Source organism: Notolepis coatsorum, assembly GCF_963971535.1.
Source record: "Notolepis coatsorum genome assembly, chromosome: 5".
NCBI lineage: Eukaryota > Metazoa > Chordata > Actinopteri > Aulopiformes > Paralepididae > Notolepis > Notolepis coatsorum.
The window spans coordinates 18,887,516-18,908,907 of NC_140169.1; the positions used below are offsets into that span (position 1 = coordinate 18,887,516).

The 21,392-nt window shown below is 42.7% G+C and overlaps 1 protein-coding gene across 1 annotated transcript in view; it reads right to left on the reverse strand.

Annotated features, from left to right (window-relative positions):
- The window catches only part of ptpn4a (protein tyrosine phosphatase non-receptor type 4a), a 331,217-nt gene that overhangs the window by 134,578 nt on the left and 175,247 nt on the right, over positions 1–21,392 (reverse strand).

Genomic DNA, 21,392 nt, shown 5'->3' on the forward strand with positions numbered 1-21,392 from the left:
TATTTAAATGGAGCTGGGAACGCACACACACACAGGCTTAGATTCATTCTTTCTGTCCTTTCACACAGCAAACTCCACATTAGAGGAGGCAGACAGTTCTGAGGGTGGCTAATCACAGAGAGAGCGAGAGAGCAAGAGAGAGAGAGAGAGAGAGAGAGAGAGAGAGAGAGAGAGAGAGAGAGAGAGAGAGAGAGGGTGAATGGTGATCCGGCTTTAGACAAACCCTCTTTGTGCTGATCTTCATCAATCCACCGGCAGCACAGTGGAATAGACTGTGTGTGTGAGTGAGTGAGTGAGTGAGTGGGTGAGTGAGTGAGTGAGTGAGTGAGTGAGTGAGTGAGTGAGTGAGTGAGTGAGTGAGTGAGTGAGTGAGTGAGTGAGTGAGTGAGTGAGTGAGTGAGAGAGAGAGAGAGAGCTAACATGAGATAGTAAGAGAAAAATATAGAGAGAAAGAGGGGAGGAGATGAAAGAGAGATAAAAGAGCGGGAGTGAGATGAAGTAGAGAGAAAAAGAGAGAAGCTCTAGTCGTCAGTATGTCACTAGGCCTCAGACAAAAGCCTTGTTCAGCCTCCTCCCCCTGTATGCTGTTCTCTGCTCTTCTCACACAGGGCTGGGAGAGAATAAGAAGAGGAAGGACGGGACGCTGTCATCATAAAACCCTTGAAAAATGTCCTGTCCTTTAATGGGAGACCAAACCCAGCGATGAAACAAGTAGTTCTGCCTTCACAAGGTTTTACAAGAAACATCATTACCTACCATCTCATCTATTTCGATTTATTTTATTTTATAAATACTTTATATTTTAAACATTCTAGTGACTGGCTGGTCCTTAACACATTCCCTGCCACGCAATTTGAGCATCTTATACCACTCTCTGCCAGCACTGTAAGCCTATGGAGATGTTCACCTTCTTTGCAGGGCTATAACTTTTTAAATTGTATTGCTAAATTGACATTACTATGGCCCATTCAACATCGATTATCTATCGTTCAAGATGTAGGAACGTTTTACTTTTTCATTCACACATTCATACAAAAATACCGTCTAGAATATAAATATGTTTTTATCGTTTTCTGCAGTAATTCCTAGAATGTGAGATATAGGCATAAACGCATATATAGATTATCAAATGCCGTTTGTTGGCGATACACGCTATATTAAAAATTTCAACTGTACATGATCCTAAACGTTGTGACTGATCATGCGCGGATGAACGGGGGGGGTCGTTTATAATTCCGTGATCGTCGGTAAATGCTTCATGTAGTATGGGTGATATATTGATCAGAGCAGTTTGCATGGATAATAATAAACAAACACGCTGAAAATGACGTCAGTGTCCTCTTACCGTTCGACGATGAGACTGGAGGAAAAAGATCCCACTTATTTGACGGCGATCTCCTAAATCCATTTCCGGTTTGTATAATCATAATAAACGGCCAAATTGTATCGATTATTGCGTTATGGCAGCGATCGCTACACACGGACGTGTGTATACAGTCCCGCAACAATATGCGAGTGCCGGACGCATTTCCCAGACGCACCCAGACGCACCGAGATCGACTCGTCCATTTCCGGTTTGGCAACTCGCCGATCATCCACCAGGCGGCAGTATTGAAGCGTTGCAGAGTTGTGCAGGCTCCCACTGCATCAGACGAGGCTCCGTGAGGGAATTATGAATAACATGGCGAAAAAATTTAATATTATCTCAATAACGTCGTAGGCCGTGGATTGGCAGAATTCGCATGAACTTGAAACACGTCTTAAGCCGTTTCCGGCATGGGATGTGTTAAGGTCCTTAAGCTCATGGAATGAACTCCCAACAGTCCTTAAAGCTTGAGATTCTCCCCTCTGTTGCAGAGTTTAAAACCTTGATCTCCAACCTTTGTCAATCAAGTTGTATGTGTTTTAGTTATCCTTACTTTTGCCTCAACTTGTTGTCTTATTGTTATGATTTTATTTCCTCGTAAGAATATTATGTGAATTTACTGACATATGTTTTCCATATTATTTTCCATATGGGAAAGTAGGGAAAGAAAGTGTTTTTTTGTTGGAAAATATTTATTCTTATACTTTTATTCTGGTGCCGCAAATGTAAAACAAACATAGCCACACACAAACAGTCAAGTTGTTTGACTCCAAATGTTAGAATTATTTGTATAGCTTCCTACCATGCGCATGAAAATAATGTCTTAATCACAGGGATGCAAAGAGAGAGCTACCTGAAGCAGCAGGGTATGATCGCAACATTTTTTGGTTGGTTATTTTAATGTAAAATGTAATTTCATGAAAATAACGATGTGTAAAATTACGAGATGTGAGCACCACTTCACCATTGCTGCTGTTCTTTTTTATATACTCTAGACCAGTGGTACTCACTCAGACTTAGGCCCAGTCCACACAATCACGGGTATTTTTGACAGAGGTTTTCAAAAAAATAAACCTCTGTACACACGGGTGGTTTAAACTGATGTAATATACATGTAGCACAATGCCAAAGCAATAGGTGGCGATGGAGTTCAAACATGAAGGCCATTTTCAACCAATCAGAAGGGTTGAACGCGTCACTACACGTCCTGCTCAAAACAGAAACCTGCCATCTTTAAATTGCTCGCTTGAACATTAGCAACAAAGCATTCATTGTTTGCAGCTAGAACAAAGTGCAATAAACAAAAAGGATACATTCACTGTGTTCTGCCTCATTTGTTGATGAAACAAAACCAACATCAACACAATTTACCACCAAGAGCGGAGAGTTTAGTCTCACAAAAAGATCGCAGATTTTGTTAGCTTACATGCTAATGTGATTGGGATTTGCCATTATAATAGTTAGCATTGCGGCTAGCGTACATTAGTGTAGTAATGTTACACATGGGAGACTATCTTGCTGGACACAAACATTGTTGATATAGCAGTCTGGTTAATGTTGTTATCGCTCGCTATTGGTTGTACTAGTAACCAGTACTAGTAGCAGACCAGAGATAGACAGCTCTGCCGTAAACACTGGAAATAATCTCGGTTGCTATGTCCACACGCAACCACTGCAACCGGGATGCGGCGCGCAAAACTTCACCCTGGACTCCGGTTGTAAAAGACCACGGTTGCAGTGTTCCAAAAACCCGGATGCATGTGGACGAACAGTGCAACTGCGCACATTAAATCACGGTTACATAACACCCCGCGTTCGTGTGGACAGGGCCATCACGCAGCCATCACGTTTAAATACTCTAGACCAGTGGTTTCCAAAGTGGGGGTCGCGAGCAGTCGCTGGGGGGTCGCATGATTTCCAGCAGTGGAGGTTTCTCTATGAACATGTGAAACACAAATTCACTCATAATTCATAATTATTATTAATTTACATATATATATATTCTTTTTTAATTATTATTATTATTTTTTCATTAGAAATGTTTTCCTCTGTAAAAGAAATGCCAGTGATTTTAATTTTTTTTTCAAAATTGACCGCTCTGAGCAGGCCTGTACTGCAGTAATGACTGCAGTAAATATTCGTGCAGATGGCTGCACAGGTTGACCCAGGATTAAATAAATAATAAATAATAGCCAATCAAAATAGGCTATTAACGTCATCTAAGCACGGTCTGTGCATTTAAACTCTTGCCATTGAATGGGGGATTGAATGATTGACAGCCTTGACATCCAATACACAGAGGTTGAATGATTGACAACCTTCAAATCCAATCAGAGATTGCTGCATTGCACAGTCAAAACAGTCCAGCTGCAGTTCCGTAGGTTAGGTTTAGCTAGGGCCAATCTCAAGTTTCTCAAGTTTCTTTATTAGTTGTCATACAGAAGTACAGAATACTTTTATACAAAATGTAACAGAAAGAAGCATTTTGTATAAAAGTATTCTGTACTTCTGTATGACAACTAATAAAGAAACTTGAGAAACTTGAGATTGGCCCCAGCTAAACCTAACCTACGGAACTGCAGCTGGACTGTTTTGACTGTGTAGGCACTAGGCAGGATTGAAAGAGATCGCTAGTAGTTTAGTAAGCTGTACAGCTGTAACAACTCAGTAGGCTAAATTAAATTTTGCGCCAACATTAGGACCGAAGTATAAACCAGCAACTGAGCAACATGAAGAAGTGGACTTATGCATCTGGATCAGAAAAAAGTAAGTTGTAGTGTTTATAAAACGAAAGCCTGCTTAGCCTGGACGCTAACGTGAGCTAACGTTAGCCAGCCGAATTGTTTAGAGAACAATACGTGTCCGTAACAGTAGTGTAGTTCTAACTTCACTCGGGAGACAAAAGCCAAACATCAATTTGATGCAACAAGCTGGCTCGCGATGCACATGGCTATTGTTTACATTTTCCATGGGATTAATGCACGCGGCTCGACTCGGACTCGTCACAAGGAGAAGCTGCACTATTCAACGAAAGATGAGATTGATTGATTGATTGAAAGATCGATCGAGATACCGTCTTTATGGGTAAGTGTCTTGGCTTTGTCAGTTTGTGTAACGTTACTGTAACACTCCTCCTCTCTCCTCTCCTCTCCTCTCCCTCTCCTTAATCAGAGTTTCCAACGCTATAGGTCTATATGACAGGCGTTGTACTCTTAAACAGTAATGTATATTTGTAGATCTGGTACAAGTTCTTTAAACAAGTCAAGAAGAAACATAACAATAAGTCAAGAACAAAACAAGAACACCATAAGGTCCAACAAATTAAAAATAAATGCAAATAAATAATAGAATGCAAGCACTCCCAGACATACCACACGCGAAGGTAAGGAAAAACTCACTAAAACCTAACAATAGGAAAAAAATGCTCCACAGGCAGTGTGGAGGAGAGAAACCTTAAAAGGGCCACTGCAAGCGTCAATAAACAGTGTTCACTGTTCAGTAGCCTATGTTGTCTGTGTTTCACTTTCAATAACGAATGCGTGCTTGCCGGGCGGAGCTCAGACCTAGCTCGATCAGCTTGTCCACCAGTCTGGTGGGGACTATGGTGTTGAACGCTGAGCTGTAGTCAATGAACAACAGTCTCACATAGCCCCCCTTCTGACGGTCAAGGTGCGAGAGGGTGCTGTGCAGTACCTGGGAGACCGCGTCGTCGGTGGACCTGTTTGTCCTGTATGCAAATTGCATAGGGTCCATATCACTGGGGAGGGAGGCACAAATGTGGTCCTTGACCAGCCTCTCGAAACATTTCATGACCACAGAGGTGAGTGCCACCGGTCTGTAGTCATTTGGACATGTTGGGGAGGGTTTCTTCGGTACAGGGATAGAGGCAGGCTATATGCTATAAAGAATAGACTACAAAAAAATAAATAAAAAAATGCATTCAAATTTATTTATTTTGCGGTTACTGCGGCCGTTTCAATAGCTTCGCAAATTTGTGCGGTAAGGAAAAAATCAATACCGCGGCAGCCCTAGGTACAAATTCTAAAATCCCTGCACCAGAATGCAGGAAATTAAGTCTTTGTAACACAAATGTTCCCCAGACCCCCTGCATAAAAAGTGGCCTGACTGGGGCTATATTTCGCACTATATTTCCTGGCCTGAATGATTTCCCCAGTCCGGCCCTGGTTAAAAGCCTCCAATGCTTATTAGTGCATCACATTTAGTCATTTAGCTGACGCTTTTATCCAAAGCGACTTACAAAGTTCTGTACGACAAGTCATCAGGAAGGGCACAACTCTATCAGCTGAGTAACAATGTTCATCAAAGTGTTGAGTGCTACAGTGTAGGTTAGTATATTAGGACAAGTGCATGACAGTAAGGTTAGTTAGGGTTAGATATATATAATTTATAAAAAAAAGAAATTTAAAGTAATTTTTTTATACCACCTCCTATAACGTGTAACGTACTCCAGAACATATGCCGTTGGTGACGATCAAAGCATCAAAAAACGACCCCCCCCTTCATGCATTCATGATGAAACATAATGCCTATTATATACATTTGATTTGGAAATAGTAGCGTGTCCAGGCGAGCAACGCCAACGCTTTTAGTCAAATGCACGTATTCCTCCATAGCGCCGTTTTATGGAATTAGCCAGGATCACTCTGAAACTATACTTATATTCACCACGGTATAACACGCAAACGTATACATGAAACATTTATTATTTTTCACATATTGAATGATGGATAGTTGATGTCAAATGAGCCATAGTATTGTATCCAGCGTTTCCGTTAGCCGGTAATTACCGGTATTTGACCGGCAAAATCTGTTGAAGTCCGACATATTTAATCTCTCCGGTCATAATGTCCGGTGAAAATAATTCCCTCTAAGCACAATTTGATTATTTGAATTGTATTAAAATAGGCAAAAATTAAATAGCCTATGCGATGAACGAAACAATCATTACATTTGTTTCATCGTTGCTTCACCAAGCAGGTCTGTCAGCGGGAGCTTAGTGCTGGGTTTGCGAGTGCATGTGCAGCTGCAGAGCCACAGCTGCACACCAGCAGTGCCGGCACAGTGCAGTACTCCAATTCAGCCATTGGCAATTCAGCTGTTGGGTGGGGGGCGCTGCTGAGCGGTCCCCAGATAGGGCCTGAAAACAGCTGAATCTGCGACTCTGCAGTGGCATACTCTCGCAAATAAGTCGTTGGGAGGTGGAGATTCATCACACAAACCCACGATAATGTTGCCGTCTCTCTCTGCCAAATTTCTCAGTTCTTCGCTTGATATAATTAATACAAATGTCCAATATAACGGAATTCGTTAGCTCATAAAAATGTGATTATAACAGACTGCCGTTTATTAATGTCGGCGACTGCCCACAGACACCTATTTGATTTAAAGTCAGCAGCAGCACGGAGTCTCTGGACTTATTTTATTTGGAATATAATGACTGTATACGCAAAAGTAGCCTAGTTTTAAGTTAAAATATTATAAATCTACATACCTTGAGGATGTCATTATTTTGTTTTGTTGTCATTCTTTTGCCTATCAATTGTTTTTAAGCTCAATAAACTCTGACCGGAATTTCTCTCATTTGACCGGTAGATTGAAATCTACCGGACACTGAGGCCGGCAACAATTTTTTCTAACGGAAACCCTGATTGTATACATAGCTATAATATAGATATAGCCCTGCAAACACCGCCACACATACCTATCTCTAAGAGTGGTGGTGCAGTAGGAACTAATTATGCTCTAGGCCTCCGGTGCTGAATGAGTTAAGAGGTTAACTACACATCTAGTAGTAGTTTATCTTAACTAGATGTCTAGTAGTAGTTTATCTTAACTAGATGTCTAGTAGTAGTTTATCTTAACTAGATGTCTAGTAGTAGTTTATCTTAACTAGATGTCTAGTAGTAGTTTATCTTAACTAGATGTCTAGTAGTAGTTTATCTTAACTAGATGTCTAGTAGTAGTTTATCTTAACTACACATCTAGTAGTAGTTTATCTTAACTACACGTCTAGTAGTAGTTTATCTTAACTAGATGTCTAGTAGTAGTTTATCTTAACTACACGTCTAGTAGTAGTTTATCTTAACTACACGTCTAGTAGTAGTTTATCTTAACTACACGTCTAGTAGTAGTTTATCTTAACTACACGTCTAGTAGTAGTTTATCTTAACTAGATGTCTAGTAGTAGTTTATCTTAACTACACATCTAGTAGTAGTTTATCTTAACTACACATCTAGTAGTAGTTTATCTTAACTAGATGTCTAGTAGTAGTTTATCTTAACTACACGTCTAGTAGTAGTTTATCTTAACTAGATGTCTAGTAGTAGTTTATCTTAACTACACGTCTAGTAGTAGTTTATCTTAACTACACGTCTAGTTTTTTTTTGATTTGATATTTTTATTTTCGTGTCTTACATACAGATGTATGCCCAGCCCATATGGGCTTACAAGACACATAACAATAAGTATATAATAATATACTTTACCAATTACTTAACAAATGACATAGACCAAGATGGCCATAAAAAAAAGAAAAATACAAGAAAATACAATAAAACGTAATATAACACAAGCTGTACTCAATGTAAATAAACAGAAAAACAAGGTGAATTCAAATACAATTATATAGGATACAGTGTGTTTTGTCTCAGGTGCCATGCCTTCTCCAAAAATCCTGCAAAACCGAAGATGTCCTCCACAAAAAAACAACTCAACATACAGCTCTCAGACTGCCAAAACAAATCTGGGTTTACAATTTGAATTTTTTTCAAATAAAGCCCTCCTCAAAGTGGTGTACAAAGGGCAATAAAAAACAAAATGATATTCATCCTCCACCACTCCCAGATCACACAGAACACACAACCGCTCCTCCTCAGGTTTACCCTGGAATCTACCCACTTCCACAGCCAATGGCAGGGTGCCAGACCTCAACTGGGCACACAGAGACCTCCGTCTTCTCTTTAAGTTTAACATTACATAAGGTTCAGTAAAATACTCATTTTTAATTGCAATATATTTTCTAAGTTTAGGTTTTTTCAAAATCTCCACCTTCCACTTATCCTGATGGATTGTTGATAATTTTGTTTTAATTATGTGAACCTTACACTGCAAATTGTTCATAAAAATCATACTCAGGTCAGTAGAAGAAAAAATCATAGACATCTCTCTTGACCAGGGATGACCGTGTGCTCTGTCCCAATTAAAAATCTAATCTAGTAGTAGTTTATCTTGTAGTAGTTTATCTTAACTACATGCTTAACTACACGTCTAGTAGTAGTTTATCTTAACTACACATCTAGTAGTAGTTTATCTTAACTACACGTCTAGTAGTAGTTTATCTTAACTACACATCTAGTAGTAGTTTATCTTAACTACACGTCTAGTAGTAGTTTATCTTAACTACATGCTTAACTACACGTCTAGTAGTAGTTTATCTTAACTACATGCTTAACTACACGTCTAGTAGTAGTTTATCCAACAAGCTTTGGCTTCTTTCTTCCTTCTGGAATTAACAGCTGAAAAGGCCAAGAGGTGAATCTATCGGCAAAAGTGTACGTTTACGTCTGTGTGACCATGTTTGTGTGCGTGCCTGTTTGTTTCTCCATGTTTGTGTGCGTGTGTGTGTGTGACCATGTTGTGTGTGTGCCTGTTTGTTTCTCCATGTTTGTGTGCGTGTGTGTGTGTGACCATGTTGTGTGTGTGCCTGTTTGTTTCTCCATGTTTGTGTGCGTGTGTGTGTGTGACCATGTTGTGTGTGTGCCTGTTTGTTTCTCCATGTTTGTGTGTGTGTGTGTGTGTGTGTGTGTGTGTGTGTGTGTGTGTGTGTGTGTGTGTGTGTGTGTGCGTGTGCACCCTGTGCAGGAATGAAGGAAATGCAGGAAGGCGTGGGGCAGCTTGTCCAGGCAGGAATAGAGATGAGTAGAAGAGTGTGTGTGTCCCCTTCTCTCTCTCTCTTTCTCTCTCATACAAAGGAGACAGTGAACTGAAGGACCACTGCACACAGCATTAGGTTTAATAGAGTAGAAGATGCTCCTTCACATATCACATACAAAAATACACTCTCTCTTTCTCTATCTCCGTCCTTCATTGCTCACTGTAACACACACACCCATGCAGGCACACGCACACACACACCCCCAGGCACGCAGGCACACACACCCACCCACACACACACAAGCGTTTCCGTTAGCCGGTAATTACCGGTATTTGACCGGCAAAATATGTTGAAGTCCGAATATTTAAATCTCTCCGGTCATAATGTCTGGTGAAAATAATTCCTCTAAGCACAATTTTATTATTTGAATTGTATTAAAATAGGCAAAAATTAAATAGCCTATGCGATGAACGAAACAATCATTACATTTGTTTCATTGTTGCTTCACTCTGATAAAGCGCGGATGGCGCCGCTCGGATGTGAATCTTTTTTTCTTTCTTTTTTTGAGCCTGCCTGGCCACCATAACGACAAACAGGTATACGAGCGAGAGAGAGAGATGGCCAAACGAGCTAAGCTTAACAAATATTTCATGAAACCAAGCACAAGCAGGTCTAATAATGACAACGAAGATGAGTCTTCTGAAGTCACAGAGGCCGTTGATGCCGTGGTGGCTCCCGCGGAAAAGAAACAGAAATGTCGAGCGTTCAGGCCCGAGTGGAAAGTTTAATTCTCCTGGCTGAGGTGCGACATTCTAGTAGTCTATCCTCTATGATGTACGAGAGATAACATTGATTGAACGTACACAAAGTACACTTTATTGATTGAACCACAAAGAGCATCCCCAGTCTGCTGCTACCGTTGCGAGCCTCGCAGACGTCCACCTGTTCCAATGGGGATATCCATAGATATATCAAAGTCGAACCAACCAGACGACCCCGCTGTTCTCGCAGGTACAAAACGGATAGGCACAACGAGAGACGGGGTGAGTGAGTGTTGAATTTTTTTAATCATATGCAACTGGTTGACTGCCGTGTCACATAGTAATGCATATTATTGATTATAACTAAATGTAGGCTATAATGAAATCAACAAATGCGTTACGAGCATGTGGCTCGTCCTCTCTGCATGTGGCGACGAGCTAGCAAACGAGGCAATGTGATGATCAACTACTGTACAGTTTGCTGTGTGTGAAGTTGAACATTATGATATGTGTGACGTGTCTGATACAACGAGGTGAAGCGATGTCGACTCGAGATTCATTTGGGGGTGCGTGTGACAGCTGCTGCAGCGCAAGCCTGCGGGGCGGGAGCTTGATGCTGGATTAGCATATCGCACTAACTTGGGAGGCGAGAGATAGTAATTTGATTCTGCAAATCAATTTCTCATTCTTCGCTTGATGTAATTAATACAAATGTCCAATATAACGGAATTCGTTAGCTCATAAAAATGTGATTATAACAGACTTCTGTTTAAAACTCTGACCGGAATTTCTCGAATATGTCCGGGGATAGAAATCTTGCAGGACACCCAGACCGGCACGAATATGTTCTAACGGAAACGCTGACACACACACACACCCATGCAGGCACACTAGGGCTGTCTTATACTTCAAAGCTTCGTTTGATGGGCATGGGATTCGAATGGGAAAATAAAATTTGAATAAATTATTTGTTTTGCTAAATCAACTCTGCCTCTTTGTTAACTACAACAAGCAATGCTGTTTGTTATTTAAGATGAGGTCGGACTCGGCACTGACAGATTTGTGTTCATTGTGCTGCTTTTATAAAGCCTCAAATGACAGCTTACAATATTTCATGAAAGCAAAGTGTTTCGTTTGTCTAATATTTAAAAAGGTTTAAACTTTACAGCACTGACAAAGTTGAACAAAGTGCTGTACAAGTCCCAAAAAAAAAAAAAATAATAATAATAAATAACATTTTAATCTCGAAGCTTCGAATAAAAATAGAATCTCGGCCCGAAGCTTCGAGTGCCAAAAAAAAATTCTAAGGTCAACACACACATACCCCATGCAGGCACACACGCACGCACACGCACCCACACCCACACCCACACAGAGGATGTGACCTAAGAGTGGGTCCTCCACACATCCCACTCACATTCTCACACCTCACACCCTACTAAGTTGGTCCCCACAGCACCTCGCTATTTAAGGATGAGAAGGAGCTTAGCCAAGCAGAAATATTACTGTACCACAGACACACCCTGTCCCACATACACACTAACACATACCCAAAACATACACACTGGTCCCACTAACACAAACACATGCACACACCCTGTCCCACTAACACATACACACAAACACATACACACTGGTCCCACTAACACAAACACATGCACACACCCTGTCCCACTAACACATACACACAAACACATACACACTGGTCCCACTAACACATACACACTGGTCCCACTAACACATACACACAAACACATACACACACTGGTCCCACTAACACAAACACACAAACACATACACACACTGGTCCCACTAACACAAACACAAACATAAACACATACCCTGTCCCACTGACACATACACAATTACACACCCTGTCCCACTAACACACACAGTATACATTATAAATGTATACAAATAGACACACAACCTATCCCACAAATAAGCACACTCTATTCCACTAACACACCCATACAAATACATACACATAAACAAAGACACACACCCTGTCCCAGTAACACACACAGAGGTGCGTTCCTGATTGGCTGACTGGTTGCACTATATTTTAATGACGCCACATGCATGCGCACTCCCGGGCGCGTGTGCGCGCTCCCGCGCATGCGCATAAATGTTCCCTCGCATACGCACAGACTAAAGACAATGCCTAATTGCCTCTACGAATGTAATGTAACACATTTCATTCACAAGTTTTGTGTGAATGTATCCGAGAACGTATTTGAACACACTTGACGACCTGAGCTATTGTTATGCAAAGTAGCCATGTGGGTACTTAGCGAGTTGGCGCATCAGTCGAGTGCAGTGCATTCCTCAGGTTTGGTGTGAACGATGGTCTGACTCAGGCAGAGCACCGTTCACACCAAACCTGTGAATGTGATTTCCATGAATTGTTATGCTTATGCGAGGTAGCCAGGTACACACGACGAGTCGAGTGCAGCGCGTTCCGTGCATGTGCGTGCACGCGCTTCTGCTCACAAAAGCTGGTTGCCCGGCATGCAACCCCGTCCCATGAGCAACGCACCTCTGAACACACACATACAGTAGATACACAAACACACACCCTTGTGTTGTCGTAGTTTTGAAGACATACTGTACCATTGACTTGCATTTATACCCTGACCATAACTTTCACCACTACTGTACATGCCAACCTGACCTCATCCTAACCTCTGACCTTATCCTAACCTCTGACCATATCCTAACCCTACAGCGTGTATCACTTCCGCAACGGATTTAGTTGGATTTCGGTTTCTGGGTTCGCCTGATTGGCCGCGACGGCCACGTGACACGCCGTGGCACGCCCCCGCGGCAGAGGCAAGGCGCCGGTACACGCTGCTGTGTTTCACTGCCGCTTTCCCACTTCAACGCCAGAGCAATATTGTCGCGCCATCTTCTGAGTGCAGACGCGCTGCTGTTTATGAGAGAGCGTAGATTTCAGTGTGTATCATTTAATCATTTATCATTTGAAAGGCATACATTGTTGTCATACAGAAGTACAGAATACTTTTATCCAAAATGCTTCTTACTGTTACTGTTAGAGACTGTGCTAGACGCGATAAGTATGAAATAAAATAGTATAGAGACATATGTACAATGTTCGATGCAGAATATAAGTAACTGAGTTACCATACAATATACAATATACTATGCAATGTAGCAATATACAATACGCTATAGTGCAACGCAGCAATGGGATGAGGTACAATTTACAGTAAGGTGTACGAGTTGCAGTGCAAATGCTTCTTACTGGTGCGCTCCAGAGACTGTTACCATACAAGTGATTCTTGACAAAAGGGACACGCCAATATTATTAGATTACTGATGACTGCACAGCAGCGTGGCGCGATATTATTAGATGACTGATGACTGCACCGATGTGAAAGGGGAAGTGAACTCCAGCCTCGCGGTCAAGTCCACTCCGGCGCGAGCGTCAACACAATCAGGCGAACCCGGAAACCGAAATCAAACTAAATCCGTTGCGGAAGTGATACACGCAACCCTACACTACAACTACAACCTTTGACCTTATCCTAACCTCTGACCTTATCCTAACCCTACAACCTCTAACCTTATCCTAACCCTAAAGCTACAACCTCTAACCTTATCCTAACCTCTGACCTTATCCTAACCCTACAGCTACAACCTCTGATCTTATCCCAACCCTAAAGCTACAACACACACACACACACTCTCACACACACTCACTCTCGCGCACACACACACACACACACTCACACACACGCACTCTCACACACACTCTAGCTAAACGAAACTACTCTCCATGTTGTTTCCACACAAGCCTCCATCTGACACAATCAAGATGAAATAGCGTAATTGTTACAGTAGAAGTACAGTAATTGTTAGGCAGCTGTACCAGAACGCACCTACTGCCTCCATTCAGGCTCCTGCATTGAGCTGCACCAGCTCAGCTGTACTTCAAGTTCATAGTCAGTGTTGTGCTAGTTACTGAAAAATAGTAACTCAGTTACTTTACTAGTTACTTCATTTCAAAGTAACTTCGTTACTGTACTAGTTACTTACACCCAAAAGTAATGAGTTACTGTGAAAAGTAACTATTTAGTTATTTAAAAAAAAAATAAAAAAAAAAAATTGCTCAAGTCCCATGCCCCATATACTCAAAATCGGTTGATCAACTTGACAGTTTCCATTCACATCACCGAACTCTGCTAAGCAATGTGGTCTAGAGCGTTTCATTATATATTCCCTCCCCGCTGTATGTATATTTCTCTCCCACCCACCCACCCCCTCCTAATGTACAGTCCCCTCCCCATCATATGTATATACTCTGTCAGGATCTAGGGGTAACAGTACTGTATATTTGAATACCGCTTATGTCACAAATGTATCAGTACTAAATACCTATATGTCCCTATGCCATAAATATCATGTATGTTGTGTATGTCATAAATGTCTATATGAATTGAAAATGGGGGACCCTGATGGAAACAAGACAAACGTCTTTCTCAGGTCTGCATCCCCTTAACAATTGTATGTATTGAGCCGTACTGTATTGTACCCATTCTGCAATCTGTTAAATAAAGTTTTCATTCATTCATTCATTCATTCATTCATCCATTCATTAATTCATTCATAACCATCTTGCAGCGTTGTTATCAAAGCATTGCAACGTTAGAATAGTTAGGATATCAATTGTGCATGAAAGGACTATATTTATATTGTTTGATTAGTATTATGAGATTCCCTGGCAGATGTCAAAATCCGTTGATCTTGAGTTTCAGTGAACACATTGCACTCACCGTCACCAGTCTGCGGTGGTCGAGATGTAACGTTAGTCCAGTTGACTCCAGCAGCCCTTCAAACATGTTCTTTATCTCGTTTCCATGTTGTATATTAATTATCTCTAAAGTAGTTGCTAAATGGTTTGTTAGTTCGTTATTATTACTGCGTTCTTATTATGTAGATGCATAGCGAGCGTCCTCTTGTTGTTTACTGTAGAGAGCGCCTATTTCTTTCAGAACGTCAGTGGCCAATCAGAAGTGCGAAAACAGAATGAGGCTACGGAAAGAAATAATAATAATAATAATACTTCGTTTTATATAGCGCCTTTCAGTCTACAGTAAACAAAACAAACGCAGGCGAAATAAGGACGCTCGCTATGAATCTACATAAAAAGAACGCAGTAACGAACTAACAAACCATTCAGTAACGTAAGTAGCGTTACTGAATTTCAAAAGTAATGCGTTAGAGTACTAGTTGCGGCAAAAAGTAACTTCGTTTCTGTAACGCGTTACTTTGTAACGCGTTAGTCCCAACACTGTTCATAGTATACCTCAGTTACAACTTCCAATTCCTACTGAGTTGTGATTCACGCATTACTAAAATAAAAGCTAGTTACAACATAAATCTAAGTAACAACTAGATAGGGCAGGTGTAAATTATACAAAGTGTTTATTTCTACACACAGTGTAGCGTGATCATCTATGAAGCCACACAGAGTATATGCAGTAACGTATCCCAGTGTTTCCATTTCTTTATTTGTTTGCAGGACACTGCTGCCTTGGTTGGACTTTACACCCTAACTTAAAGGGGCACTTCACCAAAATAAAATACTTACTTATTTTGCACATAATTTCACATACATCACACACTCTTTTAAAGCTCAGTGAAATGATAAGGTAGCAGTCCCTATGTGACAAGATATTGCAATGTCTTTCCATCTACATTGTGTCATGGTTAGGGTTGGGTACTGTTCACATTTGAACCGATACCGGTACCAGTTCCTGGAATTAGGGATAGGATAGACTTTTCCATCCTCCAGGTACACCTCCAGGCAAAATACGCAGACAAGTATGTGAATGATGTCTGTTCACAAGGCAGCCGCTTGTCTACTCGTACGCATGGTTAAAAACACCACACACTCACAATAGGTGGGTTAAGGAACTACTATTATCTATTAATCTTGAAAAGCTCAGATTCTCCCTCAAAGGCCCTACTGGCTCCCTGAATACCTTTGAGAAGACTTGGAGACCCCTTTTAGAGCACATAGAATCCTTGACAACCCTGACGACTGAGTCCCCCCCCCCCCCCCCTCTGTTTTTTCCCTATTTTTATTTATTTCTTAAAATGTTTTGTCTTTTCATCTCAGTTATATTAGTATCATAGGTTTTTTTATTTCATATTTTGTATTTGTGTATTATATGTATGTTTGTTGTCGCTCTTAGGGGATAGGAAAGGGAAATGGGGGAAAAAAATGGAAGATGCATAATATCATGTATAACTGTCTGCATAATTTTTTACCGATACCGATATTCCGATATTGTCCAACTCTTAATTTCCGATACCGATATCAACCGATATCAACCGATACCGATATATGCAGGGTTTCCCCGTCCAAAAAACTGAATAATTTCAGGTAACTAATAATTTCACTGGATATATATATAACAAATATTGTTATTGTTTTTTTTTGTTTTTAAACCGATACCGATATTTTCCGATATCACATTTTACTGCCGATATCGGCCGATAATATCGGTCGGCCGATAATATCGGACATCCCTAATAATATGTATAACTGTCTGCATAATTTTGAAAAATCTTCCAATAAAGAAAGCCATAAAAAAAAAAAAAACACACACACACACAGACCACTTTTTCCCTGCCATTGAAGTAGCTCCTCCTCCAAGACTAAGTGTGTCCGGCCAGAGAGGAGATCAATATCTGACTCTTGTTGCTCTGAGGATGTCCTGACATGCTGCTGCCTGGGAACTGATCAATGACCAGGGATACGCTCTCTGCCTCACTGCTGCCTGGGAACTGATCAATGACCAGGGATACTCTCTCTGCCTCACTGCTGCCTGGGAACTGATCAATGACCAGGGATACTCTCTCTGCCTCACTGCTGCCTGGGAACTGATCAATGACCAGGGATACGCTCTCTGCCTCACTGCTGCCTGGGAACTGATCAATGACCAGGGATACGCTCTCTGCCTCACTGCTGCCTGGGAACTGATCAATGACCAGGGATACGCTCTCTGCCTCACTGCTGCCTGGGAACTGATCAATGACCAGGGATACTCTCTCTGCCTCACTGCTGCCTGGGAACTGATCAATGACCAGGGATACTCTCTCTGCCTCACTGCTGCCTGGGAACTGATCAATGACCAGGGATACGCTCTCTGCCTCACTGCTGCCTGGGAACTGATCAATGACCAGGGATACGCTCTCTGCCTCACTGCTGCCTGGGAACTGATCAATGACCAGGGATACGCTCTCTGCCTCACTGCTGCCTGGGAACTGATCAATGACCAGGGATACGCTCTCTGCCTCACTGCTGCCTGGGAACTGATCAATGACCAGGGATACGCTCTCTGCCTCACTGCTGCCTGGGAACTGATCAATGACCAGGGATACGCTCTCTGCCTCACTGCTGCCTGGGAACTGATCAATGACCAGGGATATGCTCTCTGCCTCACTGCTGCCTGGGAACTGATCAATGACCAGGGATACGCTCTCTGCCTCACTGCTGCCTGGGAACTGATCAATGACCAGGGATACGCTCTCTGCCTCACTCATTCATAATCTCAGCGAGAAAGAGAGAGGGGGGGAGCAAGAAACCCCAATTGGGGTTGTGAGATGATTTTGGGCAGAAAAACTCTAATTTTAATTAATCAGATGAATGGCCTGAGAAGCGGAAATATAAGATTATAATTGAGTGTCAAGGTTCACCAGTGCGGTACAAGAACCAGGCATCACTCTGTTTTCAGGGGTCTGTTATAACTAAGGCCGGGGGACGTTAACGCCATTACCGGGCTAAGTTAACGCGGAGCGTTTATCGCACGATATAACAATTGCCGCCGTTAATCTATTTCTCAAAGTTGGGTCTGGGAGCCATACATTAGTGTGATGTATTGTCCTTAAATACTTCCGGAAGTGATTGCACAGTAGTTTCAAGTTTCAAGTTTCAAGTTTCTTTAATAGTTGTCATACAGAAGTACAGAATACTTTTGTACAAAATGCTTCTTACTGTTGCGCTCCAGAGACTGTGCATGACAAGATAAGTATGAAATAAAAACATAGTAAAAATTAGAAGTAAAAAAAGAGGTCACAGTGTTCAGTTTAGACATATGTACAATGTTCGTAGACGTAGTTACCATACAATATACAATACTGTGCAGTGTACTAATATACAATACTATATAGTGCAAGGCATAAATGGACGAGGTGCAGTTTAGGTACAATTCACAGTAGGTGTACGAGTTGTAGTGCAAATCCTTTATCAATAAATATAAAGTGTAAGTGTGTTTGTGTGATCTAAAGTGTGGAGAGTGGGTGCTGCAGTGTGTTGTTTGTTTGAGTGAGTGTGTGCGTGTGGGTGTGTGTGCTGTGTGCATTTGATGGTTGTTGCATAGTGATTATTGTTCGTTTAGCGATTATTGTTCGTTTAGCAGCCTGATGGCCTGGGGATAGAAGCTCCTTCTGAGTCTTTCTGTGCTCGCCTTAAGACTCCGGTATCGCTTGCCTGACGGCAGCAGTTCAAAGAGGCAGTTGTTCGGGTGGCTCGAGTCCTTAATAATTCTCTTAGCCTTCCCCTTGCACCGCTTGTTGTAAATGTTCTGGAGGGTGGGAAGCCCCCCTCTAATTGTGCGTTCGGCTGAACGTGTCACTCTTTGTAGTCTGCTACGGTCTTGTGCAGTGCTATTCCCAAACCAGGAGGTGATGTTGCCGGTCAGGATGCTCTCTATTGTACATGAGTAGAAGTTCCTAAGGATCTTCTGACTGACTTGGAACTTCCTTAGGCGCCTGAGGAAGTAGAGGCGTTGTCGTGCCTTCTTCACAACACTGTCAATGTGTGTGGTCCATGTCAAGTCCTCGGATATGTGGGCTCCGAGGTACTTGAAACTGTTCACTCTCTCAACCGGTGCCCCGTCGATGCTGAGGGGGCTGTAGTCCTTGACCCCCGACCTCCTGAAGTCCACAATCATCTCTTTTGTTTTGCTGACGTTCAGGGAGAGGCAGTTCTCCTGACACCACTGTGACAGGTTCTCTACCTCTTCCAGGTAGGCCCTTTCGTCGTTGGCAGAGATCAGGCCCACCACTACTGTGTCATCAGCAAATTTGATGATGGTGTTGTTGTTCCGCTGTGCTACGCAGTCATGTGTGTACAGGGAGTAGAGGAGGGGGCTCAGAACACAGCCCTGGGGGGCCCCTATGTTGAGCGTGATGGATGAGGAGGTGCAGTTGCCGGCTCTTACCACCTGGGGTCTGCCCGTCAGGAAGTCCAGGACCCACTGGCACAGGTCATAGTTCAAGCCCAGGTCCCTGAGCTTGGCTATGAGTTTGGAGGGGATTATGGTATTGAATGCTGAGCTGTAGTCGATGAACAGCATTCTCACATAGTTCCCCTGCCTCTTGTCCAGATGTGATGCTGCTGTGTGCAGCACATGGGCTATGGCGTCCTCCGTGGACCTGTTGGGGCGATATGCAAATTGCAGAGGGTCCAGGTTGATGGGGAGGGAGGAACAGATGTAGCCCTTCACTAGCTTCTCAAAGCACTTCATGGCTATGGAGGTGAGGGCTACAGGGCGGTAGTCGTTGAGGCAAGCGGGCGTAGATTTTTTGGGTACAGGGATGATGGTGGACTTCTTCAGACAGGTGGGGATGACGGCCTGTTCCAAGGACAGGTTGAAGATGTCAGTGAATACCGGGGCCAGTTGGTCGGCACAGACTTTTAGGACGCGGCCGGGGATGCCGTCCGGTCCTGCTGCCTTCCTGATATCCACTTTTTTAAAGATCCGTCTCACCTCATGCTCTGTTACCCTGAACACTGAGTCTCCATCAGCAGACCCCCCCCCCCCATTGCCGTGGTTTGTAGGCTGGTGTTATTCACAGCCTCAAACCTCGCATAGAAGGAGTTGAGATCATTTGCTAAGGAGATGTCACTGTCACAGTATGTACCGGAGGCCTGTACGTTAATGCCAAGCAAGCAGTGCAAAAATGCTTCCGCATTCGTCACCGCACGCTAGTGCGGTAAAGCGCCCTTCTTTTCAGACAAATGCTACCGTGCGTGCACCGGCGGCGGCGTGCTCGCTCAGGTGCGTGCGTGCGCCGGCGTGCTCGCGCGAGGTGCCCGCGCATGCGCATGAGATCCGACACGAGCGGAGCTCAATATATATAAGTCACCGCCCCTTATTCAGTATCTAGCAATAGCTCAATTGGCAAGGACACATGGCTGTGGATCCTATGGCTTGTTTGCTGGCGAGTTCGAATCCCATCGAAAATATTTTTTAACGTGATTTTTTTTTAACGTGTATTCTTTCGCCGGTTAAGGTTAGGCATTGTTTCGGAGTTGGTTAAGGTTAGAACGGTTAAGTTTAGGCGCTGTTAAGGAGCTGGTTAAGGTTAGAGTTTGTCAAAGAGAATGGCAATATAATTTCTATGGTTAAGGTTAAGGTTAAGGTTAGGCATTGTTTCGGAGTTGGTTAAGGTTAGAACGGTTAAGTTTAGGCGTTGTTAAGGAGCTGGTTAAGGTTAGAGTTTGTCAAAGAGAATGGCAATAGACAGCCTATTTCCGCGCGACCTGGGCGCTGGGCGGCGGAAAATGAAAGGCGCATTACTGCATGCCACTACGGTAAATTTTTGCACTGCTTGCTTGGCATAAAGCTACACGCGTACCGGAGCTGTAGTCAGAATAATGTGTTAAATTAAAGTAGTGGTCCGGTAATCATTGTTACACAGGTGAGGTTAAGAAGTCCTCAGGATATAGCACAATTAGGCGATGAGGACGTCTGAATCTGCGCAATGCAAGAAAGAAGAAGTGCGTCGGGACCTTTGTTTACCATGTTAACGTTAGCTTAGCGAGTTAGCATGTTAGCTCACGTTGCCCGGGCGGCACTTGGAAACATCTACAAGAAGAGGAAATCCACTTGACACACTAATGGAAGGATCGACTGGACTATCGTGAGTGTTTACAACAGAAATGGCTTGGGTTATTGGAAATATTGGACAGTTTGATGACAATGTGGAGCAATGGAACTGTTACACTGAGCTTGAGCTACACTGGATTTGTTGAGAAACCTGCTTCTGCAGCAGTCTGTGTGTGAGCAACCAGTCAGCAGCATTGTGAATTTAGAGATTCACTAAAAGACACATCGAGAGACAGGCTTGTGTGTGTGGATTAAGAATGAAGGTGCACAGAAGAAACTACTGACGGAGTGATTTGACACTGGAGAGAGCTGTCAATATCAGTGGAACAAATGTTAATGGCATCAAAGGAAGCCCAGCAGTTACATGCAACGACGAGTAGAGGGCACCAGGTCAGTGACGGGCGAAGCGGCCAGGGTCCGTGAGGACATCTTGCACCAACATGTT